The 7831-nt window shown below is 36.3% G+C and overlaps 1 long non-coding RNA gene across 1 annotated transcript; it reads left to right on the top strand.

The window, feature by feature from the left end:
* Positions 1-221: 221 nt before the first annotated feature.
* LOC146925636 (uncharacterized) lies at positions 222-2461 on the top strand. Its single transcript, XR_015008080.1, has 2 exons — positions 222-310; positions 2222-2461. It is a non-coding gene; the product is annotated as an uncharacterized LOC146925636 (long non-coding RNA).
* The last annotated feature ends 5370 nt before the right edge of the window (positions 2462-7831 follow it).

Below are 7831 nucleotides of genomic sequence, written 5' to 3' on the forward strand. Positions count from 1 at the left end.
TATTTTAATTACCATTAAGTGACCGTTAGTGTTATAATTTACCATTAAGTGAGTAGTGACATTTGGGTGTTAGAATAGAAATGGGTTAGGCCCATTAAGGTTTAAGAGATAAGCCCAATTGAGTAGAGCTAGTATATAAACTCTAGTTGTTGGTGAAACTAGGTTTTACAAACATTTTATCATTTCATTTCATTTGAGAAGAGAAGAGATAGAGGCTAGAGAGAAGAACGAGTGCAAGGGTTAGAGGCAAGAGGGATTCATCATCTAGGAGCTAAATTGAGGCTTGGGTTAGAGAATCTTGGTGCTAGAGGTAAGAGGGTTAGATTTCAACCATAATTCATCTCTCTTTCTTTTTACCCATTTTATGAAATTGATGAATTGAACCTAATTGATTGTAAATTCGTGTTCATGTTTTGATGCAATGTTTGGGTATGTAAATTAAATGTTAATTGAGTTGTTGATGATGAAATTACATGCTTAAGTTGTGGTTATATGTATACTTTGCATTTTTGTCCAAAAATGGTGATATGAGATGTTGTTGTGATGAATTGTTGGTGAATTCATGATGTTTAGCTGCTGTTGTTGTTGATAGATGTTGTTGTTGATGATTAAAACATTGGGTAATCATAATTGGAGAGTTTGATATGACTTTGTGTTGTTTTTGAATATTTGATGAAAAATGGGTCAAATGATGATTTTTGTTGTAAGGATGTTTTGATGCATGTTTTACATGATTTTGAGTGTCTTTTCATGTTTAGAAATGTTTAAACAAACTTTGGGATCAAATTTGAGCTTTGGGAAGTCAAAATTGGGGTTTTGGGGTGAAAAAGTGAGTTTTTCTCGTAACAGGACTGTCCCAACTCGCCACAGCGAGTGGGAGGCGAGTTGGAGGCGAGCAGGAGGTGCTTTCGGTGATGCTTACTCGCCTCGCGAGTAGATTTACTCGCCACGGCGATCTGCACAGTGGCAGCATCCCCTGTTTCGCGTTCTTGCGTATTTTTCCCTCGTTTCTGTTTTGAATTAGCTTTCGGTGTAAACATGAAAGTTGTAGATAATTTTGTTAGCTTTCCAATGGCTTTGGTTTGACTTGAAAATGATTCTTGGTTTTTGAGTTATGAGGCAAATACTCCAAGGTGGTCTTGGTGAAATTTTACGAAAAATCCGCATAACTATTTCTAAGTCGACCCAAACCTTATGGATTGTTTCCAAACTTTCAAACTTATATTTTATGATTTCAATTAAGGTGTTTAGTAGTATTTAAACTATGATGTGAGGGATTTAACTTGTTTTACTTAGAAAATGGAAAATTTCTTGAAAAGTGTTTCGGTGAGACGAACTTTGTGATTTTTATGAATTCATCGTATTTGGCCGATGAAATGCTTATGTAATCTCTACTGCACATATGTGTGACTTGAGAGGATACATGGCATAGGCAATTGAACTCGTTTACTTGGTTTTGGCTTAGGTGCTCAATTATTTTCAATATTGTGATTTATGAGACGAACTTGATTGAAAATGATCATTGAGGGCCAATTGCTTATGAACCCTCTATGATTAGATTGATATGATTATGAGATGATGTATGAATGGTTGTTAAGTGATGAATATGATGTTTGTGATCATATGTTGTGATTGTTCTTTTATTTGGAATGTAAGGAACTATGTGGAAATATGAACTATATGATACAGTTGGATGATGATTATAGCCGTTGACTTATAGCCGTTGATTATAGCCGTTGAATTGTTGTGAACATATGCATAGTGAATTGAGTCATATGTTCATGCATCATATGTCGTGTCGGATGTTATATGCATATTGCCGTTGACTATAGCCGTTGATAATGATGTTTTTGTTGCATCATGGGTGACGACCTTGAGGAGAATTGGTACCACATGCATCTAGATGAGTCTAGAGTCATTGCATACTTGTTGGTGAATTGAAATACCTTTGAGTTGCGAATGATGATTGAATTTTTTAATTGTTGATTAAGATGGTTGATCTTGTGATGTGTGTATAATACACTTGTGGATATGAATTTGAGATGTTGATATTGAATGATGTGAATGTTAAGAATGCTTGTGAATACGTGTGTAGTTTGTTATTCATCGATCTTAAATGTATCTTTCATTCTCAAAGTTTCTTGTTAATTTTAAGTGGATTATGATGATGTAATGCTAACCCTCAGTGGTTTACCACCTACCTTTCCGTATGGACGGGTAGATGGAGTGCAGGATGCTTAGTTGTTGCTTGTTGATGCCGAGGAGTGGAGTTCCTCTTTTTCATGCAAGTGTCTAGATGAGGGCTCTGATCTAGGATAGTTCTTGCATGTTGGTTTTTTTATTTTTGGACCGTGTATTTTGGAGTTGAGATGTTATTTGTTGTTTGAGATTTGGATGATACATTTGTATTTAGTTTGGAGATCCATAGATTGTTTATGAATTATATATTATTCCGCTGCTATGTGATGTGACATGATCTTTATGCATGTATGTATTGTGGTTTATTCGAAGACGTAGCATCTATTTCTAGAATATGGTTGTGTATTCGCGCGTTTTACCGCTAAATAGAAATAGGGTGTCCCATAATGTGGCTGATTTGTATTGAATCTTAGCGTGTGACAATTTGTTGGACAGGTAAACAACATAACTACGACTTCCATGGGATATTTTTGCATTCTCTAAAAATTCGGCCAAAATGGAGGTTAAGAAAATCTCCTCGTTAATTTAGGACATTACTCGTTTGCGACCCATTTTTACTAGGAAGGCCATAAAGTGGCCGATTTGTATTGAATCTTAGCATGTGCCAATTCGTTGGATAGGTAAACAACATAACTACGACTTCCATGGGATATTTTTGCATTCTCTAAAAATTTAGCCAAAATGGAGGTTAAGAAAATCCCCTCGTTAATTTAGGACATTACTCGCTTTTGAACCTTTTTTATAAGGAAGGCCATAAAGTGGCCGGTTTGTATTGAATCTTAGCATGGGACAATTCGTTGGATAGGTAAACAACATAGCTACGACTTCCATGGGATATTTTTGCATTTTTTAAAAATTCAGCCAAAATGGAGGTTAAGAAAATCTCCTCGTTAATTTGGGACATTACTCGTTTTCGACCCTTTTTTACTAGGAAGGCCATAATGTGGCCGATTTGCATTGAATCTTAGCGTGTGACAATTCGTTGGATAGGTAAACAACATAACTACGACTTCCATGGGACATTTTTGCATTCTCTAAAAATTCAGCCAAAATGGGGGTTAAGAAAATATCCTCGTTAATTTGGGACATTACTCGTTTTCGACCCTTATTTAGTAGGAAGGCCATAATGTGGCCGATTTGTATTGAATCTTAGCGTGTGACAATTTGTTGGATAGGTAAACAACATAACTACGACTTCCATGGGATATTTTTGCATTCTCTAAAAATTCGGCCAAAATGGAGGTTAAGAAAATCTCCTCGTTAATTTAGGACATTACTCGTTTTCAACCCATTTTTACTAGGAAGGCCATAAAGTGGCCGATTTGTATTGAATCTTAGCATGTGACAATTCGTTGGATAGGTAAACAACATAACTACGACTTCCATGGGATATTTTTGCATTCTCTAAAAATTTAGCCAAAATGGAGGTTAAGAAAATCCCCTCGTTAATTTAGGACATTACTCGTTTTTGACCCTTTTTTATAAGGAAGGCCATAAAGTGGCCGGTTTGTATTGAATCTTAGCATGGGACAATTCGTTGGATAGGTAAACAACATAGCTACGACTTCCATGGGATATTTTTGCATTTTTTAAAAATTCAGCCAAAATGGAGGTTAAGAAAATCTCCTCGTTAATTTGGGACATTACTCGTTTTCGACCCTTTTTTACTAGGAAGGCCATAATGTGGCCGATTTGCATTGAATCTTAGCGTGTGACAATTCGTTGGATAGGTAAACAACATAACTACGACTTCCATGGGACATTTTTGCATTCTCTAAAAATTCAGCCAAAATGGGGGTTAAGAAAATATCCTCGTTAATTTGGGACATTACTCGTTTTCGACCCTTTTTTAGTAGGAAGGCCATAATGTGGCCGATTTGTATTGAATCTTAGCGTGTGACAATTTGTTGGATAGGTAAACAACATAACTAGGACTTCCATGGGATATTTTTGCATTCTCTAAAAATTCGGCCAAAATGGAGGTTAAGAAAATCTCCTCGTTAATTTAGGACATTACTCGTTTTCAACCCATTTTTACTAGGAAGGCCATAAAGTGGCCGATTTGTATTGAATCTTAGCATGTGACAATTCGTTGGATAGGTAAACAACATAACTACGACTTCCATGGGATATTTTTGCATTCTCTAAAAATTTAGCCAAAATGGAGGTTAAGAAAATCCCCTCGTTAATTTAGGACATTACTCGTTTTTGACCCTTTTTTATAAGGAAGGCCATAAAGTGGCCGGTTTGTATTGAATCTTAGCATGGGACAATTCGTTGGATAGGTAAACAACATAGCTACGACTTCCATGGGATATTTTTGCATTTTTTAAAAATTCAGCCAAAATGGAGGTTAAGAAAATCTCCTCGTTAATTTGGGACATTACTCGTTTTTGACCCTTTTTTACTAGGAAGGCCATAATGTGGCCGATTTGCATTGAATCTTAGCGTGTGACAATTCGTTGGATAGGTAAACAACATAACTACGACTTCCATGGGACATTTTTGCATTCTCTAAAAATTCAGCCAAAATGGGGGTTAAGAAAATATCCTCGTTAATTTGGGACATTACTCGTTTTCGACCCTTTTTTAGTAGGAAGGCCATAATGTGGCCGATTTGTATTGAATCTTAGCGTGTGACAATTTGTTGGATAGGTAAACAACATAACTACGACTTCCATGGGATATTTTTGCATTCTCTAAAAATTCGGCCAAAATGGAGGTTAAGAAAATCTCCTCGTTAATTTAGGACATTACTCGTTTTCAACCCATTTTTACTAGGAAGGCCATAAAGTGGCCGATTTGTATTGAATCTTAGCATGTGACAATTCGTTGGATAGGTAAACAACATAACTACGACTTCCATGGGATATTTTTGCATTCTCTAAAAATTTAGCCAAAATGGAGGTTAAGAAAATCCCCTCGTTAATTTAGGACATTACTCGTTTTTGACCCTTTTTTATAAGGAAGGCCATAAAGTGGCCGGTTTGTATTGAATCTTAGCATGGGACAATTCGTTGGATAGGTAAACAACATAGCTACGACTTCCATGGGATATTTTTGCATTTTTTAAAAATTCAGCCAAAATGGAGGTTAAGAAAATCTCCTCGTTAATTTGGGACAATACTCGTTTTCGACCCTTTTTTACTAGGAAGGCCATAATGTGGCCGATTTGCATTGAATCTTAGCGTGTGACAATTCGTTGGATAGGTAAACAACATAACTACGACTTCCATGGGACATTTTTGCATTCTCTAAAAATTCAGCCAAAATGGGGGTTAAGAAAATATCCTCGTTAATTTGGGACATTACTCGTTTTCGACCCTTTTTTAGTAGGAAGGCCATAATGTGGCCGATTTGTATTGAATCTTAGCGTGTGACAATTTGTTGGATAGGTAAACAACATAACTACGACTTCCATGGGATATTTTTGCATTCTCTAAAAATTCGGCCAAAATGGAGGTTAAGAAAATCTCCTCGTTAATTTAGGACATTACTCGTTTTCAACCCATTTTTACTAGGAAGGCCATAAAGTGGCCGATTTGTATTGATTCTTAGCATGTGACAATTCGTTGGATAGGTAAACAACATAACTACGACTTCCATGGGATATTTTTGCATTCTCTAAAAATTTAGCCAAAATGGAGGTTAAGAAAATCCCCTCGTTAATTTAGGACATTACTCATTTTTGACCCTTTTTTATAAGGAAGGCCATAAAGTGGCCGGTTTGTATTGAATCTTAGCATGGGACAATTCGTTGGATAGGTAAACAACATAGCTACGACTTCCATGGGATATTTTTGCATTTTTTAAAAATTCAGCCAAAATGGAGGTTAAGAAAATCTCCTCGTTAATTTGGGACATTACTCGTTTTCGACCCTTTTTTACTAGGAAGGCCATAATGTGGCCGATTTGCATTGAATCTTAACGTGTGACAATTCGTTGGATAGGTAAACAACATAACTACGACTTCCATGGGACATTTTTGCATTCTCTAAAAATTCAGCCAAAATGGGGGTTAAGAAAATATCCTCGTTAATTTGGGACATTACTCGTTTTCGACCCTTTTTTAGTAGGAAGGCCATATTGTGGCCGATTTGCATTGAATCTTAGCGTGTGACAATTTGTTGGATAGGTAAACAACATAACTACGACTTCCATGGGATATTTTTGCATTCTCTAAAAATTCGGCCAAAATGGAGGTTAAGAAAATCTCCTCGTTAATTTGGCACATTACTCGTTTTCGACGCTCTTTTACTAGGAAGGCCATAATGTGGCTGATTTGTATTGAATCTTAGCGTGTGACGATTTGTTGGACAGGTAAACAACATAGCTACGACTTCCATGGGATATTTTTGCATTCTCTAAAAATTCGGCCAAAATGGAGGTTAAGAAAATCTCCTCGTTAATTTAGGACATTACTCGTTTTCAACCCATTTTTACTAGGAAGGCCATAAAGTGGCCGATTTGTATTGAATCTTAGCATGTGACAATTCGTTGGATAGGTAAACAACATAACTACGACTTCCATGGGATATTTTTGCATTCTCTAAAAATTTAGCCAAAATGGAGGTTAAGAAAATCCCCTCGTTAATTTAGGACATTACTCGTTTTTGACCCTTTTTTATAAGGAAGGCCATAAAGTGGCCGGTTTGTATTGAATCTTAGCATGGGACAATTCGTTGGATAGGTAAACAACATAGCTACGACTTCCATGGGATATTTTTGCATTTTTTAAAAATTCAGCCAAAATGGAGGTTAAGAAAATCTCCTCGTTAATTTGGGACATTACTCGTTTTCGAACCTTTTTTACTAGGAAGGCCATAATGTGGCCGATTTGCATTGAATCTTAGCGTGTGACAATTCGTTGGATAGGTAAACAACATAACTACGACTTCCATGGGACATTTTTGCATTCTCTAAAAATTCAGCCAAAATGGGGGTTAAGAAAATATCCTCGTTAATTTGGGACATTACTCGTTTTCGACCCTTTTTTAGTAGGAAGGCCATAATGTGGCCGATTTGTATTGAATCTTAGCGTGTGACAATTTGTTGGATAGGTAAACAACATAACTACGACTTCCATGGGATATTTTTGCATTCTCTAAAAATTCGGCCAAAATGGAGGTTAAGAAAATCTCCTCGTTAATTTAGGACATTACTCGTTTTCAACCCATTTTTACTAGGAAGGCCATAAAGTGGCCGATTTGTATTGAATCTTAGCATGTGACAATTCGTTGGATAGGTAAACAACATAACTACGACTTCCATGGGATATTTTTGCATTCTCTAAAAATTTAGCCAAAATGGAGGTTAAGAAAATCCCCTCGTTAATTTAGGACATTACTCGTTTTTGACCCTTTTTTATAAGGAAGGCCATAAAGTGGCCGGTTTGTATTGAATCTTAGCATGGGACAATTCGTTGGATAGGTAAACAACATAGCTACGACTTCCATGGGATATTTTTGCATTTTTTAAAAATTCAGCCAAAATGGAGGTTAAGAAAATCTCCTCGTTAATTTGGGACATTACTCGTTTTCGACCCTTTTTTACTAGGAAGGCCATAATGTGGCCGATTTGCATTGAATCTTAGCGTGTGACAATTCGTTGGATAGGTAAACAACATAACTAC

The sequence above is a fragment of the Medicago sativa genome, chromosome 4 (genome assembly GCF_051527215.1).
Source record: "Medicago sativa cultivar Bolivia chromosome 4, Bolivia_mono, whole genome shotgun sequence".
Classification (NCBI taxonomy): Eukaryota; Viridiplantae; Streptophyta; class Magnoliopsida; order Fabales; family Fabaceae; genus Medicago; species Medicago sativa.